Source organism: Myodes glareolus, chromosome 6 (genome assembly GCF_982192425.1).
Source record: "Myodes glareolus chromosome 6, mMyoGla1.1, whole genome shotgun sequence".
Lineage (NCBI taxonomy): Eukaryota > Metazoa > Chordata > Mammalia > Rodentia > Cricetidae > Myodes > Myodes glareolus.
Genome location: NC_142031.1, coordinates 115,421,900 through 115,443,774, shown reverse-complemented (window position 1 = coordinate 115,443,774; position 21,875 = coordinate 115,421,900). Strand labels below are relative to the sequence as shown.

The 21,875-nt window shown below is 42.6% G+C and overlaps 1 protein-coding gene and 1 long non-coding RNA gene across 2 annotated transcripts in view; one reads left to right on the top strand and one right to left on the bottom strand.

The window, feature by feature from the left end:
* Positions 1–21,875, bottom strand: part of Dpp6 (dipeptidyl peptidase like 6) — an 868,555-nt gene that overhangs the window by 810,250 nt on the left and 36,430 nt on the right. The window lies entirely within an intron of this gene.
* Positions 11,233–13,378, top strand: LOC125404360 (uncharacterized). The gene is made up of 4 exons (XR_007233252.2): positions 11,233–11,275; positions 11,933–12,015; positions 12,398–12,515; positions 13,062–13,378. It is a non-coding gene; the product is annotated as an uncharacterized LOC125404360 (long non-coding RNA).

The window sequence follows — 21,875 nt, the reverse complement described above, 5'->3', positions numbered from 1 at the left end:
GCTGCAAGCAGGAGCACAAGATGGACCATGGCTGCAGAGAAAAGAGCACCTTCACAGTCGGCTCCACGCCTCTCTTTCTTCTTGGTTGACTCCCTCGGCTTCTGCTGCAAGAATGGTTAAAGAATACATTCTCTCAATGTATGACTGATTTGAGCTCTGGAAATTCAGGACAACTTGCAGGATTCTCAAAACATTAATCAAAGCATGTTGCTAACTCATTCAAATATGTTCACAGGTTAATTTTGGACAATAAAGGTGGATTTTTTTATGCTAGAATTTTATTATGCTAAGGAATCAAAGCCCAACACTTGGAGGTTAGGAACCCCTTCTAAGATCCTCCATGAGCTGAGACGGCTCCTCCTAAGCTGTTGGCTTCACTGAGGGCTCTTGGCTCATAGCTAACACTAAGCATCAATCCATGGCCACTGATGGTGAGTTAAATTAATATAATTGAAAAGGGTTTGTGCAATTTAATACCTGATTAAAGCTGTAACCAGAGGACAAGGGCATTATCACTAAGCCCAAATCCATTTTGCCTCATTGTCTCAAAAACGTTCACTGAAACAGAGCCCGAGCTCTGTTTGGAAGACTGTGCTTCTGTCACCATCACCCCCTCTCACTGCTTCCCTTCCTGTGGCTACTGAGGGCAGGCATGCAGGCTGCTGAGTCACACCAGGTTACATGGGGGAGGGACAGAGGTGCTGGGGCTCTTAGAGGTGCTGCCTTATATCTCCCTTTCAGGTAGCCCCAAGGAATGTGTGGACCAGGCACACCCGAACTTCTGGTCCTGTGATGTGATCTACAGTGTTCACACTGAGGAAATGCACAGTCGAGCTACAGCAGGAAAGCTCACAATGGTTCATGATGTCTGAAGTAAGATTATCCTTTCGTGCTGGGCTGCACTCATGGCTGTGCTTTCTTTTTTTTTATTTTTATTTTTCCATTCAATTATTTACACTTTCTTCCCTCCTCCCAACCCCCTCCTGCTCCCCCACACCCCATCCTCCCTCTCCCACCCTGCTTGAGAGAGGGCAGGGAACCCTGCCCTGTGGGAAGTCCAAGGTCCTCCCCCCCTACATCCAGGCCTAGGAAGCTGTGCATCCATATAGACTAGGATCCCAAAAAGCCAGTACATGCTGTAAAAACAAGTCCCAGTGCCTTTATCAATGGTGTCAGCCCCCATTGTCAGCCATAATCAGAGTCCAGTTTGATCACATGTTCATTCAGAACGGTCCAGCTGGATTTGGTGAGCTCCCATTAGAACAGGCTTGGGAAGTCAGTTCTTGCTCTGATGAGGGTCTCTTTCTCTATCTCCATCCATCGCCGGATGAAGATTCCATGGTGATATTCGAGATAATCATCAGTGTGATAGTGGGGCAAGGACAGTTCAGGCATTGTCTCCTCTGCTGCCCAAAGACCTTGCTGGGGACATCCCATGGACACTTGGGATCCTCTCTAGAGCCAAGTCTCTTGCCAACCCTAAAATGGATCCCTTAATGTAGATATCTTCTTCCCTGATCCTATATCTGCCCTTCCTCCATCTCCACCCTCCCATTCCTCCAAGCTCTTGCCAGTTCTTCCCTACTTCCTTCCCTCTCCCCCTCTCCCCTTCCCCCAACCTCACCCCCACTCCTGCCCCACCCCCATGCTCTCAACTTTTGTCCTGCAATCTTGTTTGCTTCCAATTTCCAGGAGGATCTATATATGTTTTACTTTAGGTTCACCTTGTTATTTTGCTTCTCTAGGCTTGTGAACTATAGGCTTAATGACCTTGGTTTATGGCTAGAGTTCACAAATGAGTGAGTACATACCATATTCATCTTTTTGGGTCTGGATTATCTCACTCAGGATAGTGTTTTCTATTTCCATCCATTTGCATGCAAAATTCAAGATGTCATTGTTTTTTTACCGCTGAGTAGTACTCTAATGTGTATATATTCCACACTTTCTTTATCCATTCTTCCATCGAGGGGCAACTAGGTTGTCTCAAGGTTCTGGCTATTACAAATACTGCTGCTATGAACATAGTTGAACAAATTCTTTTGTAGTATGATTGGGCATCTCTTGGGTATATTCCCAAGAGTGGTATTGCTGGATCCTGAGGTAGGTTGATTCCGAATTTCCTGAGAAACCACCACACTGATTTCCAAAGTGGTTGCACAAGTTTGCATTCCCACCAGCAATGGATGAGTGCTCCCCTTACTCCACATCCTCTCCAGCAAAGGTTATCATTGGTGTTTTCAATTTTAGCCTTTCTGACAGGTGTAAGATGGTATTCTCAAAGTTGTTTTGGTTTGCATTTCCCTGGTCACTAAGGAAATTAAATATGACCTTAAATGTCTCTTGGCCATTTGAACTTCTTCTGTTGAGAAGTCTCTGTTTAATTCAGTTCCCCATTTTTTAATTGGATTAATTAGAATTTTAATGTCTAGTTTCTTGAGTTCTTTATATATTTTGGAGATCAGACCTTTGTCTGATGCGGGGTTGGTGAAGATCTTCTCCCATTCAGTAGGATGCCTTTTCGTCTTAATGAGCAAACTTTGCTTTTTCAGAAGGATCTCAGTTTTTGGAGGTCCCATTTATTCAATGTTGCCCTTATTGTCTGTGCTACTGGGGTTATATGTAGGAAGTGGTCTCCTGTGCCCATGTGTTGCAGTCTACTTCCCACTTTCTCTTCTATCAGGTTCAGTGTGGCTGGATTTATATTGAGGTCCTTAATCCATTTGGGCTTGAGTTTTGTGCATGGTGATAGATATGGATCTATTTTCATTCTTCTACAGATTGACATCCAGTTATGCCAGCACCATTTGTTGAAGATGCTTTCTTTCTTCCATTATATACTTTTATCTCCTTTGTCGAAAATCAGGTGTTCATAAGTTTGTGGGTTAATATCTGGGTCTTCTATTCAATTCCATAGGTCGACTTCTCTGTTGTTATGCCAGTACCAAGCTGTTTTCAACACTGTTGCTCTGTAATAGAGTTTGAAGTCAGGGATGGTAATGCCTCCAGAAGTTCCTTTATTGTATAAGATTGTTTTGGCTATCCTGGATTTTTTGTTTTGCCATATAAACTTGATTATTGTCATCTCAAGGTCTGTGAAAAATTTTGTTGGGATTTTGATGGGGATTGCATTGAATTTATAGATTGCCTTTGGTAGAATTGCCATTTTTACTATGTTGATCCTACCCATCCAAGAGCATGAGAGATCCTTCTATTTTCTGGTGTCCTCTTCAATTTCTTTTTTCAATCCCTTAAAGTTCTTATCAAGTGGTCTTTCATTTCCTTGGTTAGAGTTACCCCAATATATTTTTTTCTATTTGTGGCTATCGTAAAAGGTGAAGTTTCTCTGATTTCCCTCTCTGCTTCTCTGTCCTTTGTGTATAGGACGGCTACTGATTTTTTGGAGTTGATCTTGTAACCTGCCACATCAGTGAAGGTATTTATCAGCTGTCGGAGTTCTTTGGTAGAGTTTTTGAAGTCACTAATGTACACTATCATATCATCTGCAAATAACTAAAGTTTGACTTCTTCCTTTCCGATTCAAATCCCCTTGATCTCCTTATGTTGTCGTATTGCTATGGCTAGAACTTCAAGCACTATGTTGAAGAGATATGTTGAGAGTGGACAGCCTTGTCTTGTTCCTGATTTTAGTGAAATGGCTTTGAGTTTCTCTCCATTTAATTTGATATTATCTGTCAGCTTTCTATAAATTGCTTTTATTACATTTAGGTATGATCCTTGTATCCTTAACCTCTCCAAGACCTTTATTTGTCAAATGCTTTTTCAGCATCTAATGAAATGATCATGTGGTTTTTTTCTTTCAGTTTATTTATATGATGGATTACATTGATAGATTTTTGTATGTTGAACCAGCCCTGCATCTCTGGGGTAAAGCCTACTTGATCGTAATGGATAATGTTTTTGATGTGTTCTTGGATTCGGTTTATGGTCGTCCTTTCTACACTTGTGTTCTGGGCTACACTCATGGCTGTCCTGTCTACACTTTTCTGCGAGGCTATATTCATGGCTGTCCTTTCTACACTTGTTGTTGTGCTATATCATGACTGTACATTTGACACTTTTGTGCTGGACTACACTCACAGACGTCTTTGGCCACATGCAGCCTGTGTGAGCTGAGTTATGGGACACGTTCACCTGGATCACAGACCAGTCAACTTGCTCTGCTCAGGTTCTGACTTTGCTCCAGCAGTGAGTCCATGTTCTCACAGCCGTGTCCTCAAGGCCCTGCTGGCCATGGATTAGAGGCTCAGTCAACATGTTATTACTATTTAATTGATTTTCAAGTGAACTTGTCATTGTAACATGTTAAGTGTGTTAATAGATAGAATTTGTTGCAAATGTCTCAGGTTTTAATGTTTAATGTTAACTACTTCTTAATGTTTGGAATGTAGAATGCTTGTGTTTTAGATAGAAAATCAGTGGATATGATTTTCATTGTGATTATTTTGTAGCTTTCTTATAATATTTTATGGAGCTAATGGTTCTCTCAATTTTTATTAGTTTTCATTATCTTTCTGTTTTATTCATCTGTTTAGTTACTAAATATATTAGGAGTCACATCAGTGATGAGAAGATCAGTTTACATAACAGACAGCATTGAAAAGTTAGCTACTCAGACATATTGGCAATACCTTATTTCTACAATTTGTGATATTATCTTCATTCCAAGTTGAAACAGAAGGCCTGGCTCTCACTGGTTTTGCCTTAGGAAAGCTATACAAACTGATCTGACCAAGGCTCACCTTCCTGGAAATCCACATCCCTTTTTGTCTTAGTTAGGGTGTCTATTGCTGGGAAGAGACATTATGGCCATGGAAGCTCTTATAAAGGAAAACATTTAAATGGGGATGGCTTAGAGGTTTAGAGGTTTAGTCCATTTTCATCATGGCAGGAAGCATGGTAGTGCAGAGGCAGACATGGTGCTGGGAAGGAGCTGAGAGTTCTACATTTAGATCAGCAGGAAGTAGGAGAAAAGACACTGGGTCTGGCTTGAGCTTTTGAAACCTCAAAGTTCATCTCTTAGTGACACAATTCCTCCACTAAGACCACACATCCTATTAGTGACACTCCTTGGTTATAAAGCATTTAAATCTACAAATTTTTGGAGGTCATTTCTATTCAAACCACCACTACCTTCTGCTGAAACATCACAGCAGTCAGAAGAGCTGTCTGGTGCTGAGGTAGTGCCAGCCTTGCTTTACAACACATCCTTGCCAGAAGGAGTTGGGACTGGGACCCTAGAATTTCTTATTTTACCTTTCTCAGCATTACCATCTCATAGGAGACCTCTCTCTCTCTCTCTCTCTCTTTCTTCTGACTGACTTTGTTTCTACTGCATGTACTTCCCTTAGGCACCACAATCACAGCATAAATGTCTCTTTGCAGGCAATTGTTCCTTTACAAGTCAAGATACTGGGGATGGAGAGATAGCTTAAAACTTAAGAGCATTCAATTGTACCACAAGGACATGTGCTCAACTATGTTCATAGCAGCATTGTTTGTCACAGCCAGAACCTGGAAACAACCTAAATGACCCTTGACTGAAGAATGGATAAGGAAAATGGGGTACATTTATACAATGCAGTACTACACAGAAGAAAAATAATGACATCTTGAAATTTGCGGGCAAATGCATAGATCTAGAAAATATCATATTGAGTGAGATGACCCAGACTCAGAAAAATAAATATCATATTACTCACTCATAAGTGGCTTTGAGACATAAAGCAAAGAAAAACCAGCCTACAAATCACAATCCCAGAGAACCTAGACATACATGAACCTAATCTACATAGGAAGTTAAAAAAGACAAGATCTTCAGAGTAAATTGGGAGCATGGGAACTATGAGAGAGGGTAGAAGGGGAGTGGAGCTTAAGAGAAGGGAGAAAAATATATAGCTCAATAAAAACAATAAAAAAGAAGTTAAGAGTATTAACTGTTCCTCCAGAGAACCTGGGTTTAATTTCCAGCACCCACATGTTATGTGGGATTTCCCTCTGTATGCTGTGAATATGTTTTATTACCATTGGCTAATAAAGAAGCTGATTTGGCCTATGATAGGACAGAATATTGCCAGGTGGAAAATTCAAACAAAGATATATAGAGAAAGTAGGTGGAGTCAGGCAGATGCCATGTAGATGCTGATGGAAAAAGAGGCCAGAACCTTATTGGTAAGCCACAGCCTTGTGATGATACACAGACTAATAGAAATGGGATAATTGAAGATGTAAGAGTTAGTTAATAAGAAGCCTGTTTTAATAGGCCCAAGAATCTGTAATTAATATTAAGCCTCAGACTGGTTATTTCATAAGCGGCTTTGGGAACAGGAGGGCAGAAAAAACCCGGTCCAGGGGGACCAGTGGAATGGAGAATATTTGTAGCTACACACGTGGTCCTAACAACCATCTCCAAGTCCAGTTCCAGGAAATTGAATGTCTTCTTCCTAGGGCATAGGCACACACGTGGTACACATACTTACATGTAGATAAAACACAAGCTCAGGGCCCATAAAGCATTCCAAGACAATGTCTCAAGCCAGGTTAATTTATTCTCAGCTATCAATCGCCTTTGAACGCTGGATCCATGCTAGGTGCTTGTGCTGTGTTGATGTACAGACACCACATAGAACTGAGCAAAGGGTAAAATATGGGGTCCAGAGGCTTTTGAACTATTGGGAGGCAGAAAGTTAAAAATATCAAAAGGTAATTAGGGCCTCATGCACTCAATAACAAACAAATAATCAGGTTCCTCAAAAGGAGGAAAGGGCCTGAACAAACATCTCAAAGATGGTATCAGATGGGCAACAGGTATGAGAGAAAAGACCACTGATGGTCAGGAAAAAAGACCAGTCCAAACCAAGACACAGCAGTAACCCAGTGTCCACCAGCAGACGAGTGGGTGACATGTGGAAAGCAGAAAGTCAGTCCTGCCTGCTGCAAAAACGTGGGTGAACCCGGGTAACAGAAGACTAAACACAGGAGAAGCTTCACAGAAGACAGACCTCCGTGAACTACTCATACAGGATAATGGCACCTATCAAAGGTCGGTTGGTGGGAGGGAGAACTTGGGTTGCAGGACAGAAATCAGGAGAAGCAAATGGAATAAACCAAATCAGGAGAAGAATAGCGGGCATGCTGAGGATAGTCAGCAATGCACCGCACAGGTCAGACTTACGGAGAGGGCAGAGCTTGGAGAGCTTCACACACACGCACACAGTCATACACACATGATGGCAACATAGGGAAGTGATATATATCATCACCACCCTGAGAGATGATTAGTTCACAATGTAGCAGCATCAGAAGTAGATGTGTGTGTGTGTGTGCATGTGTGTGTGCGTGCGTGTGTGCGTGTATGTGTGTGCACGTGTGTGTGTGTCTTCTTGTGTAAGCATGCTGGTGTATACATATACTGTGGATATATGTGGAAGTCTCCAGGACTATTCCTCAGAAACTGGCCATTTGTTTCTGGGTCGGGATCTCTCACTGGAGAGACATCTGAATGCATTAGTGTTGGCTGTCAAGTGAGCCCCAGCGGTGCTCCCATCTCTGCCTCCCCAGCAAATGAATGCCACCACACCTGTTTTTTTTTTTTTCACTTGTGTTCTGGGGATTAATTCAGGTCCTCATGCTTGTGCCACTTTCTATGACACAAATATATTTGACTTTGTTCCATCAATTATTCCTCATTAAAGTTACAGGCAACTGTAACAGAGAGTGAGAGAGGAAATAGGATGCTGGCTTCCTGCCTATTGTCACCACCGGAACTCCTTTGTCCCTGAGTTGTCTGCAGGTCACAGACTTTTCTCTCAGATTTCATCCTCCCCCACAGCCTCCAGAGTCTTATTTTAAGCAATGGAATCAATCTAAGTTGTGGAAATAGCTGGTGACGGCAAATCATGAGATGTGAGCAGGGGTGAAAAGCATGGTTAACTCTGGGACACAATAAAGTGTTATAATTCTCCCCTCCTGCTACTGAGATTTATGACCTTGGTCTCAGAGAGGTTAAGGAATGGATCATGATGTGTACGCCACCCACACTCTACTGAGACCTCAAAAAAAAATGCCATTGGGGTTTCTAACGTTCAGGATCATACGATGAGGCTCCAGACAGCCAGTGCTTTCCGGGACTTCTCCAAGTCTCCACTCCTCTGTCAGAGCTCAGATGCAGTGTGGTTCTCATCGCATCTCACCGGCCTTTCCAACCCATGCCTGCTATCTTTAAAACAAAGGACACCAGTGTGTTCTCATTTCTAAAAGAAATGTTGATTGGATAAATATCACCTCTGACTTACCACGGTCTACTTCCCCAAACAGGAGAAGATTCTGTGTTATGACAAACATTTTCAGGGAGAGGGGTCTCAGAGAGCCACAGAAGTCTGGCTAAATTGCTTTCACACTCAGCCTAAGACCTGCTTTGATAAATCACATCTCCACAGATGTGTTTATGTACTGTTGAAAGATGTCATCCCCTCTCTAGACTGTTCTCCCTGCTTCTTCCCACCCTTTCACCCACACAACACTGATATAACAGAGAGAACAGCTATCCCTAAATGCACACAAGGCCAGACACACAAACACAGCCAGAGCTGAATGCCTAGATTAGAAAAAGAAGGAGACTTTGCTTTCACATCAGCTACAATTGAAAAGAAATCTGGAGAGACACGCAATAAGAAATGTGAAGTCAGATTCTTTATAGGTCATTGCTTACCCAGAAGGCATTGCATAAGATCTTCATACAGCTCTCCTCCCAGCTTCTAGGAACCCACATACAGCTGGGAGGTAAGTATAGCCACAGACTTGCCCAAGACCTTTGAATGATGCAAGAACCATGAAGTCACTGGATAATCTAAAATGTACGACAATAAGTGAGTAAAAAATTGAGAATTTTTTGTCACAAGAGTCTAATGTGCTTAACTCTGAGAAGACTTCTAGAAAGGTCCTTTGGAGGTGACACCAAAGTTATGTAAGAACCTGCAGGATGGAAAGGGGAACATGAAGTGGGCAAGGAGTGGGATCAGCAGGACTCCAGCTCAGTGGCTGGAAAGAGCAAAGGCAAAGAGGGGCTCACCTCTCCCTTCCCGAAGGAACCTTAGAATTCAGATAGAGAACACCTACTTGAGCTACAAACATGCCATTCTTCAAACACATGTCTTTGCCTGAGCAGATGAAGGGAGAGAACGCGTAGAGCACTCTCTCCACGGCTCTGTCAGCACCGACTCAGCCACACTTTCCTGGCCACGGCCTGAGAGCCCTAGCAGCACAGTGATAGCAATCACTAACAGATGATAGACACCAGACCAAGAACGACAGCATTGACAGGGTGCCAGCCACCATACAAATTACATATTTTATCAAGTCTAAAGTACCATCCGATGTCAAATGGACCTCTATTTTATACACTGCTGGGAAAGAAACACCATTTTGACATTTAAAATCGGAAACATTAATTTTCATGGGAATCTTTATTTTGTTAAAATGGCCTCTATCTACACTTTATTACTTGTTACATATCATCATGCCAATAATTAAAAATGGAACTACAAATGGCTGGATGGTGATTTCATTCCTCAGTCTCACACCCATGGCCGATCTTCCTAATGGCTCTTAGCTACAGGGCAAAAGTCATCCCCAGTTTTTCCCAGCCCAGTGTTGTTTCTTCTGCTTTGACTGCCGTGACTTGCTTCATGAGCGTCTGATAGCCACGCTGTGTGTTTTGTTGTCAAACCTACGGACAGGAAACTATCACCTTCCCCTGTTGACAGAGCCTGTTGAGATACGGTCCAAGTGTAGAGAAGTAACCACTGCATTGTGGTATCATGGTATTAGAAGAGAAGCAAGCATAGGCAGGTAAGAGTCCTCAGGAGTGGAGGGAGCAGGAAGCCATGCATGTGGGTGGACGCAAGGATTGCCTTAAACACAGATTGAGTAAAAACCTGAACTGCTTGGGGGTAAAGCACATAGATGCCTAGAATGGGAGTCTATACAGGATCAAGATCTCCATGAAAGTAGAACCAAATGAGATATGTATGTAACATGTCTGTCTGTCTGTCTATGTCTATTTGTGTATGATTGGATTTGTATTTGTACATGTGCGTGCACAAATTTATATTCATACGCATACCCATTTATGTGCATAGCTATACATTTTTATATGCACAAAGGTAATTAAAATTAGAATTCTGGAAATTTTAAATATATTTATATATACAAAACTATATACTCTTATTAGTTTTAAAATTTTCATATGTATGTGTATATTTGTGTGAGTTTAGGAATTCCATATAGTGCTCAGTGCCACTGGGCAATAGAAAGTGTATGCCACAGAGGCCAGAAGAAGACATCAAATTCCCTGAAATTGCAGTTACAAATGCTGAAAACTACCAGGTAGATGCTTAGAATCAAACTCGGGTCCTCTGTATACATATAAAAGTCTATATTCTTACACATTATAATCATTTTTACATAAATTTCAACATTCACAACTGATTCACATCTGCATATTCCTGTTTATGTATAGTTTATATAAAGGATTATTTTATATATGTTGTACTATATAATATATAAAGGAGATAACTTTCTGTCGTCATATATAGCTCTATGTGTGTAAATGTGTGTGTGTGTGTAAAGTGTGTAAATTATGTGATATACCACAGTGTGCCTTATGCAAGCAATAGACTCAAAAGAGATGGTGGCATAAATCTGTGTTAGTAGCCTAAGGACCAGAGTGGCTGGCAGACATTTCTGTACACAGGCTAAGAAGAGGAGATGGAACCTCTCAGCACTGACAGACAGAAGCAAGCTCCTCCTTCCTCTTGTTTATCAGCAGCTGGCTGATGCTCGCTACCATGGAAGAACATTTGCTTTATAGACACCACAGATCTTTATGCTAATTGCAGCAGCAAATACAGAACAGTAGCAACTAACTTTTACTCTGGGTACTCTATGCCACAGTCATGGACACTTTAACCCTCCTCACAGTTTGCCTATGCTAGGAATGGTGGGGCAGATGCTCTAGGCTGGGACAGGCTGGCATAGAGGACTAGTGGTGCAGGAGAATTGTCTGTATTCTGTCAATCATGTTTTAAATAAACACTGATTGGCCAGACAGGAAGTATAGGTGGAAAAACCAGACAGGAAGTAGAAATGATGGAATGAGAATTCCCAGGAGAATTCTGGGAAGGAGGAAGTTGATTCCTTCCACTCCTGCCCATACCACCGAAGCAGCAGGATGTGATCTACCCCACTGAAAAAGGTACTGAGCCATGTGGCTAACATAGATCAGAATAATGGGTTAATATAAGCTACAAGAGCTAATAAGTAGCCTGACTTAATGGGCCAATCAGCTTTATAACTTATAGAGATCTCTGTGTGATTTTCTTTGTGAATAAACAGCTGTGGGAACCAGGCAGGACAGAAAACCCCAATAAACAAGCCAGCCCTTCATGTTACAGACTAGAATGTCAAGGAGCCTGTAGGTAGGTTTGGGGCAAACAGGCCCAGTGGGCAGAAGTGAGGGAGGTATTTGTGTCTCCTGGAATTAAGGGCTGCTGCTGGCATTGGGTTGTCTAAGCACAATAAAGGTTGGTACAGGTCTTAAGTAGAGGAGTGATCAGATCCAAGGCAAGGTTTTGTGCCTACTTAGCTAGGAGTGACAGGTGGGGACAAGAAGTCAGCACTGATGCCTAGGTTTATGGTCCTGCTGCAGCTGGGGTCTGTCGTGATGTTCATGACTTGTGTTACCACGTGGATCATTGGAACCATGCTGTACTGAGCCAGCCCTGTCCTTCAGTGGTCCTGGGATGGGCAGTACTGCCCATCCCTGGATACTGTAGCAGGTGGGTGGGCCCTATTCCGTCAGGGGAGAGCTTGCCCATATACTTGAGAAAGATGGCCCCATCACTCATCATAGGCGAAGCACCTGTCCTGGAAATTACATTAGAGCTGACCCTCTGGCCAGATGAAGATGAACCCTCACTGAGGACATGAGAGCAGGTGAGTTGAACCTGTCCTAATCATATATTCTCCCTACAGCAGCTGGGAGAGAGGGTCCTGTACCTTGCCTGGGAAAAGCAGTAGAGCTGGTCCTGGAGGGATGAGTGAGGGTAAACCAGATCTGTGGGCCCGAGAGCAGGAGAGATGGCCTTGCTCCTTGCTGTAGACTGCTTTGGGTGAGCTAGCCAAGGAAGTGCTGGAGAGCTAGTCTTGGTAGTTAGGATGAGGGAAAGCTAGTGAGCCTGTCAACCCAGTTACCACCCAGTTCCAGAACCAGGGCTATGAGTTGACCCATCCCAGTATCCACTGAATCTATGAACTGTTGGAGCATGTGAAGGGGATGAACCTACAGATCCAAAACAGTAGTATCTCCATGATGCAGGACAACAGGATATCCAAGAGGAACCCCAGTGACAGCCCATTATCGGTCTTGTAACAGAAACCAGAGGCCTTGAGCCAGATCAATGACTCATAGAAAGTAAAGATGAATGGACTAAAGGGTAAGCTGTGTATGTCAATGGGTCACGCTACAGCTTCTGTGACAAGATTCTCTTCCTGCTCCTTCTTTCTGCTTTTGTTTTGTTTCTTTGTTTGGTTTGGTTTTTGGTTTTTCTTTTAAATTTGGTCTTGATGGGGGGAGGGGGTGGGAAAGGGGAGGCTGTAAGGGCAACCAGCAGATGTGAGGAGACAGGTAGATAAGTGAGATGATGTGAAATCCACAAAGGATAATAAAAGTTAAAAAGAAAAGAAGAGAAATAGAGAGAGAGAGGGGAAGAGAGAGAGAGAGAGAGAGAGAGAGAGAGGAAAAGAAGCCAACACTGAGCTCCTGCAGTGATACAGGCAGACAGTGGCTCAGAAGTGGACAGAGGCAGAGGTGGTGATGTGCAACACAGCCAGGAGGATTTCCCAACACACTGAAACATGTCCTCCATGTACTTAGAAAATATGCAGGGGCTTGTTTGTCCACAAACTTTATTTTCCAACTTAAGAAGGTATTTAGACTCAGAAAAAAAGAATTAAAATCTTCCTGTGCATTTTCCAAACAGGTCTGGGCACTGGAGGCAGCGCTGCCGTAGATAAGATGCAGCACATCTAGAGGCATCAATAACCGAGGAAAAGAGTAATAAATTATGCTGAAAGACGGGTAATCGGTTGTCATGCTTCAGGCAGGGGCAGGAGACCAACCAATCTCAAAGAGCAGCAAGCAGCCGATGTTTGTGTTTGTCTTTTCTTGCCTGTCTTTTGTCAGAAATCTGGGACACAAACAGAATTCTTATTGGGAGATATTAACTCTGTGAGAATCACAAACCAATGTTGGCATGCTGACAACAAAGCTCCTTGCAATAAAGCTTGAGATAATTCATGACTAATTCTCCACCTCTGCAGGCACAGGGGCATGCTGGGTTGGGAGATTGCTTCTTTTAATTTTCTGAGGCCTCACAAGGCCTTGTGACCCCTGTCGCAGGCGAAGAGGCAGAGATGTCAGTGTAGAAGCAAGGTCTGGATTTAGGTGTGTCCCACTCCAAACTTTTGGTAGGACAGGCTTCAGAGCACAGGTGACAGGCTCAGCTCTCTCAGGTCTGTCATAAGCAGTCCAAAAGATCAGTATTGAAGGCACATGACTACTGCCACTTAAACAAATTGCTTGAAGTTTTCATGTACTTGCCCTAGTGTTTGGAGAAATATCAATACTTGCCTTTCCTCTCTGTCATAACTCCTCTGAAAAGAAAGCAGTATGTGAGATGTGGGAAGCTTCAGAGGCACAAAAATAAATATTGGAAAAGAAGACCTAGGTTAACTTTGTGTGAACTGTGAGAAATTTGATGACAAAGGCTGCTTCCCCAGGGCCTTGGAGTTCCAGTGCACAACAAGGCTTTGTCTATTTTCCTTCCTGGAGGAGGTTCATGGTTTTCATGTCCTTCCTCAAAAGCTTTATAATTTCTGCCTTCAGCCGCCACTCTGCAATGTCTTCCTTTCTCTGTCTTCCTTCCTTTTTCTCTTTCTACAGACAAAGCCTCAAGGCTCTGCATCCCAGGATCTACATAGTCCTCAGCGATCAGTGTACCAGCACCCTCTCCTGTCCACTTGCACAGGGCCTCCCCCCAAAGCATGGCGCTTTCTAGGGAGGCACAGCTGGGCACAGGAGCCAGTACTTAGAACTTTCCCCTCTTCTTCCGCAGCTGCATGCTGGCTAGCTTCAGCACATGGGTGGCTTGGGGCGGAGGTGAGTCTTGAAGTAGTACACAGACAGCAGAGCCTGTGGAGTCAGGGATGAGATGGTTGGACATTGTGTACTCAGCAATGTCATAAGAACCACACAGACTTGGCTTTGTTGAGTCTCCTTCATGAGAAGTTCAACAAGAAGAGTGCCAGACCCACTCGCCAAGGTCATGTAATGGCACCAGGGTCTTGGTAATTCCAGGAAGTTATTTCATGTTCTAGGACTTCACACACAACATTCTACATATTTATGTACCTAATGCATAAATGCCCCAGATACTCTCAGAAAAACCTATATCTACAATTCCGGTGAGTTCCCTGTGTACCACTTACTTTCCGCTGCTGTGACAAAGTGTCCAACTAAGCAACTGAAGGAAGAGTTGATTTTGACTCACAGTTCAAGGATGCAGTCCAACATGGTGGGGAAGGCACGGAGGCTGGAGTGTGAGGCAGCTGGTCACATGGCCTCCCTTCTTATTCAGTCCAGAACCTCATCTATGGAGAAGTGCTGCCTACGTTTCAGATGGGTCTTCACATCTCAGTTAACCCAATGTAGAAAGCCCCTCATGGACTTGCCCAGTGATTGGCTTATACCCTGTGAAGTTGACAGTTTCCTCACAGATATGCCCAGTGATTGGCCTGTAACCTGTGGAGCTGGCAGTTCCTGCACAGGTGTGCCCAGTGATGATTGACCAGTCAAGTTGACAGTTCCCTCACAGGTGTGCCCAGTAACTGACCTGTCAAGTTGACAGTCAACATTTTTTATCATGTCCTGTTACCGTTGCTTTGGGCTCATATGGTACAGAATATGGTCAAAAAGAAGTGATAATTATATTCTTACCTAAGATTAGAAATTCACAAGTAATTAAAGGAATACTTGAGGCACTAAATCTCAACCATGCACATACAGTCCATGGTAATCAATAACAACCACAACAGACAATGTTTGAGGAAAAGGCCAGTCTCAGACACCTGTGGCAGCATGCTCTCTGTTCTCTGGAGAGTGGAGCACAAGAGCTTCAGGAATGGTTGGGGACGTTTTATTGGATTTTAGATGTAGAATCTGAGCTCATGCATAGAAATCAGAGGCAGACACAGGCAGAGGCTTCCTGGAGGAAAGATGGTGTCTGCTCCATTCATGACCAGATCTTCTGTTGCCACAAAATACACTCTCAGTAAATGTTTTTTCTGTATGCATATATGTATATTTGTGTGTATGTATGTACAGTTATGTGTATATATATGTGTGTGTGTGTATATATATTGTGTATACAGGCATGTGTTTATGTGTGATTGCATGTACAAGAATGTGCATATTTATGTGCTGAGATGTGTGTATGCTGTGGGTTTATGAGCACAGGTAAGTCTTAACAGGTTTACCTGTGTGTGGAGACCAGACACCAACTTGAGGCATCTTTTCTCATGAACTATACATCTTTTTTTTGAGTCAAAATCTCTCACTAGGACTGGGAGATTGCCAATTAGGCTTGACTAGCTGGCTACTGAGCCCTAGGAACCCTCCCACCTCTGCCTCCCACGGATTTGTTTTACAAATGGTAGAAAGCATACCACCACATCTAGCCTTTCATGTAGGGGTTCTGAGTCAAACTCAGGTCTCAAGCTTGTGCAGGAAAAGTTAAGAGCCAGCCATCTCAGAAGGTTTCCTCATGTAAGTGTATGAATAATTCCTTAGTCAGAAGATTGACGGCTGGTATGTTAGCCTGTAAAACATACATACTTAGTGAAAAATGTAGCACAAATAATAAAACTCCAGAGACAGAAATCGGGGCTCAACATGAAGGTCAGAAAAGCAAAACAGCCAACCATTGGCTCTTACCTCTGCCTCAGTCTGAAATGGCGCTCCTGCCTCCAGGAATCTCAGAATGAGAATGTGTGTGAGAGCTGTTTCCTCCCATCTTATATTCATCTCTGGGATTAAAGTCGTGCGCCACTATAGGCTGGTTTCTTTGGCAAATGAGCATGGCTACTAGGTTTAAAGGTGTGTGTCACCACTGCCCTGTCTGTAAGGCTGATCATTGTGGCTGTTTTAGTATCTGAACTTCAGTCATGTTTTATTTATTAAAATACAAATGAAATATCGCTACAGAAATCAGAAGACAGTTTGGAACACACTGAGCAAGTCTCAAAAACTTCAAATACATTCCGTTAATCATGAAGGAAAATTTTCTGCCAAGGAATCGTGTGTTTTCAGTGGGACTGCTGGTAACTGTCAACAACGATACCTCTCCCTTCTCTCTGGAAGAACACAGTATCTTCTATTGTCCAGGGCCACATGTCCTGGCCCCAAACAGGTCTGATGTATTTAATCTTAAATCGTTCTGAGGAGTGCAGGAGTGGGGCTGGAGGACAAAGAACTATGAACCTCTCTCTAGAAGGCTCACACATAATAGCTTATTCATTAAAATCCAGGAGGCCTATTATTTAACATGGTAGAGCATACACAGAAATAAAATGTGTATGGGGATAAAGAGGAAGACGTGCCAATTACATTGGATTCTGATGATATGAAGATTAATTAGAAAATAGCTGGTGACATGCAGTTGTGTTGTCTAAAACCAAAGGCAACCGCCAAAGCAACAAAGAGGCATAGAAATCAAGGTGAGAAAGCATAACGAGGGAATCAATGTGCAATGAGTCCAAACAGTGGCACAAAGAAGAGAAGGGAAAGAGTCCAGGCCCCTCCGCCAGGACTTGTCTGGTTCTTTATCATCACAGGCTACTTTCTGGACCCTCTTGGACTTTGCTGCAGCCTCTTTAACTCATATTCATTACTAACTAGCTCTTACAACTTAACCTGTGTCCATTAATCTATGTGCTGCCCGAAGGCTCAGGGCTTTTTCCTCTATCGATTTCTTCTCCATTTGGCTGGTGACACCTTTGACTCTACCCTTTCTCCTCCCATCATTCTCAGCTTGACTTTTCCATCTAACTTTATCTGTTTAGCTATTGGCCAGTCTAGCTTGTTTATTAAGCCAAGCATAGCAATGTATATCCACATAGTATATAGAAGGATTATTCCACAGCAATGTTCCACGCATATTTGTAGCTTATTAATTAGGAAGAGTAAGAGCCATTCTAAGCACATGGATAATACTGTCTCCTGAAACCATAATCTCCTGGTGTTGACACTACACATGAATGGTGCTAGCCTGGGCACTCACTAGACCTTTCACTGGGGCTCTTTGGCATAGGGATGATTAACTGATGCATTCATCAATAGCTCTCTAAACTCAGTTTCCGCCTTATCCCAGAGGCTGGGTTGGCATATTAAGCATAAAATATCAGGCATGGTTCAGAGACCCACAGGATCCAGGGATCCTCCTGTCACTCAGTGAGTACTAAGGACTTGGAGATCCCCTTGCAGGGGCCAGCAACAAATGCAAGACCTTAATTCTGCAACCCTAAATTCTTCAATAAAAACCATATTTGCATTGGTACAGAGAAAGCTAGAGTAGCTTTGTTACCATCAGACAAAGTCAATTGAAAAACAGTATTGCAACTAAGAAGCATTTTGTAATTATACAATAACTCTGGAGATATGTGTAATTCATAGTTGAGCTTCAAAATGCTGGAAATAAAACCCAATAGTGTCTCTAAGAGCAATTCATAAACCTATAATTATAACTAAAGGTTCCCAAACTTCCTTCAAACATGGACAGAACCAACCTGGACACCAAACTCTGCTACCTATATGATCTCCTCCTTCCCATTGCACAGATCACTCCACAATGGCAAGAGATGTGCACAGCCTGTGTGGCTACTCACAGAACACCCTCTAGGGGGCTCTCTTCTGAGTCACAAGGCAAGTCTCAACACATTTAAAGGCATCCAAATCAGTCATAGAGAGTATGGAATCTGACTATAATGGAAAAAAGAATAGAAATCAATAACAACACGGGCTCTGAAAAATATCCACATATTCAGAAACCAAGTTGTACCCTTTAAACTATCTGTTTCAAACAAGAAATTAAAAACAAAACCAATGAAGAAATCACAAAGCTATGGCAGGTTTTGAATGGAATGAAAATAAAATTATTGCATGTTAACTTAGGTACTTCTAAAAGCAAATTTATACATTAAATGATCATATCAGGTTAGAATAATAATTCATAATTGGCACCTTAATTTCCATTTGAGAAAAAACTAGAGCAGAAAAGTAAATAAAATCAAAAAACAACACCTGATCAGAGTGCAAGTCAAGATAACTGTGGTAGCATAGCAAAGCCAAGAAGTGATAGCTCTGTATGTTCAACAAAATAAATAAAAGTCTAGCCAAAATAACCAGGAAAATATACAGAAACACAACTAACAAAAAGTACAAATGAAGGACTGGAGGGATGGATCATTGGTTAAGAGCACTGGCTGCTCTTGCCAAGGACCTGGATTTGATTCCCAGCATATACATGGCTGCTCTCTGTCATTTGAACTCCAATTCCAGGGGATATGACACTCCTCTGAATTTTTCAGGTACTGTATGCATGTGGACACATACTTACATGCAGATATAATAGTTACATACATAAATAACATAAATCTTTTTAAAAGTCCAAATGAGTGCAGTGGAGTTGCTAAAGATTTTCAAGATTTTAAAACATAATAGATATATTAATAATAAGAAATGCTTTGTGACAATAAATTATCAATGTTCTATCACTATGAAGAAACACCATGGCCACGGCAACTCTTATGAAAGAAAGCATTTAACCGAGGGCTGGCTTACAGTTTCAGAGGTTTAGTTCATGATCATTGTGTCAGGGAGTATGACAGCATGCATGGCGCTAGAGAAGCAGCTGAGAGCTTACATCCCGATCTGCTCTGGCCAGAAACTCTGGCCATGGCATGGGCTTCTGAAACATCAAAGCCTACCCTCAGTGACACACTTGCTCCAACAATGCCACATCTCCTAATCTTTCTAATCCTGTCAAATAGTGTCACTCCCTGGTGACTAGGCACTCAAATATATGAGCCTGTGAGGGCCATTTTTATTCAAACCATTACAGTATATAATACCAATGTCCATCCCCAAAGCATTTATTACCTGAATAGCCTTACATCTGTTAGAGAAATTCAATTTTCTGCTATAACCATTTCCAGAAAGACATTATACAGCTTTAATGGCTTCAACGGTGAGTCTCACAAGCATTTAAGAAATAATAACCTAGCATCAGGGTGCACAATTATCAGTGTCAGCACTCAGGAAACTATGATAGGAGGATTGTGAGTTCAAGACCAGCTTGGGTTACATAGAAAGACACTGCATTAGTGCCATTTATGGGACACCACCTTATGAGTTGTCCATTAGGGAGGCCCGGTAGGTCCCCTAAACAATACAGGCAATTGTCAACATTCTTGATTATCTGCCACAAGAAGATGGTAAGAGCCTATTGTTAAAGATACTATACACTGGTTGCAAGTCTTAGAGAAATCAGAGTGGGACTAAACTGGACGCTTCCTCCCTGATAACCAGCTTTTATAGTGCTGGATGATGTTACACCGGTATCTGGGAAGAGAAAGATTTGATGCTTTTTACCCTGTTATAGACCACGAGTGTCTTTAAGTATGACTATCTTTCTAGGCATGATGTGCCCACTTGTGATATAGTGGCATGGTTGTTATACAGGCAACCAACTTCTTCTGACCAGAGGTGAGGGCTGCTTCACAAGACAAACCATGTCAAGAACTGTAAACCCTGTCAAAAGCCAATAGCTGAGATCAATGACCGTAGGGGCCAGCCCATACCTGCTGTTTTGCTAGATGGACCTGTGCAGTCTGTATCTGTCTCCATGACAACACATTCCCCTCACAGTGCACTAAAGGTACAGCATAGACCATAGAACCATGACAAGGATCACGTGTCAATAAAACACATAATATGCCGAAATATTTCAGAGACTTTTATAACTAAACTGGTGCACAGATAAGAGTTGACTGTGGTTCACAGAACTAATTTAGCCACAGTACTGATGAGCAGAACTGGTGGCTTCTTACTCACCCATTTCCCAGGACATTTCTTGGATTCCCTGGGTTCTCCAGGGCCATGACAACCTGCCCTGCAGAGCAGATTTGAGGACTTGTTTCAATTGTTGTACTCAGTTTCTCTTATGCTGCAAGATGATCTGCAGCCACAGTGGGCTGGGCCCTCCCATATCAATCAGCCATCCAGACAATTCCCCACAGGTGTGGCAACAGGCTGCTCTGACCTTGGCAATCCTTCAACTGAAACTCCATCCCAGATGATCCTCGGTTGTATTAGTTGATCATAAATCTACCAAGATGTGGGCACAACAGATAATGTTTTCAATCTTCTTTGGGTCACTCACCCTCCATCCTTTTCAATGTTTCTTCAACCTTCTGCCTATATCTTATATAACCAAGGTTACAAAGTCCCAAGAAGCATAATGCCTACATCCTACTGAAATATCTCACTGCAGAAATGTCAACAGAAGGCAGTCAGTCTTTGCTGACCTAATGTTCACTAAGGCATTTCAACAAGGCTCACGGAGACATCCTTAACTAGTGTCACCCAGTCTTCATTTCATCAGGAATTTGAGAATATCATCTTAGGCTGAAGATTTCAAATTTGGAAGGAGTAACAGCTGAACATATTCTGCGATGTAACCCCAGACAGACCAAAGCCAACAGACGTCGCTAAGTACAGCGAGATGAAGGTGATCTCCCAAAAGCTGAAACCAAACACTGCAATACATGACTGTGTTATGCTTCCCTTCGATGACTTCACACAGATAAGAATATGGAAATCTACGTCAGAACTGGAAGTAAACGTGAGATGTCAGTGAAAGTAGATTTCTGCATAAATGCTGTACCACAGCACAAACAGGATGAGAGATGCAGAGTTTCATGCAAACATCACTGAGTTCTCCTTGCACTCTGGTCAGGTGCAGGAAAGAAGCTACCATTAGCTGCATCCTCGGGGATTCAGGGTGGACACATGCTGGCACCCTGTCTACCTCCAAAGGCCCCTGGCGTTCTTAGGAGTGTACAACTTGTAACCAAGAAGGTGAAAGTGCGTGGTTTCCCAGTAGCTCTGATCACAAATATCCCCCAATGGACAGGATGCTGTCTTTCTCATAATATGTTTCCAATCCTCTATTTATCCTTAGATTTGTTCATAAATTTTTACACATATAAATATGAAATGTCTTAGCCACTTTCTAATGCCATGGAGAAACACCAGGGCTAAATTAACTCTTATGAAGGAAAGCAGTTAATTGAGAGCTTGCTCACAGTTTCAGAGGCTTAGTCCATTAGCAACATGGGAGGGAGCATGGTGGTAATGCATAGTGCCGTAGCAGTAACTGAGAGCTTTACATCCTGATCTGCAGACAGAAAATAGAGATAAAGAGAGGGGAGAGGGAAAAGGGAGAGGGGAGAGAGAGACAGAGACAGAGACAGAGACTGGGCCTAGTGTAGGCTTTTGAAATCTCAAAGCCCACTGTCCCCCACCAGTGACTCACCTCCTCCTATTTCTTCCAAGTAATTTACAAACTGGGGACTAAGCATGCAAACATATGAGCCTATGGGAACCATTCTCATTCAAAACACCATAATATGTAACATATATGAACTAAATGTGAAGAATACCATGTGTCATATATATG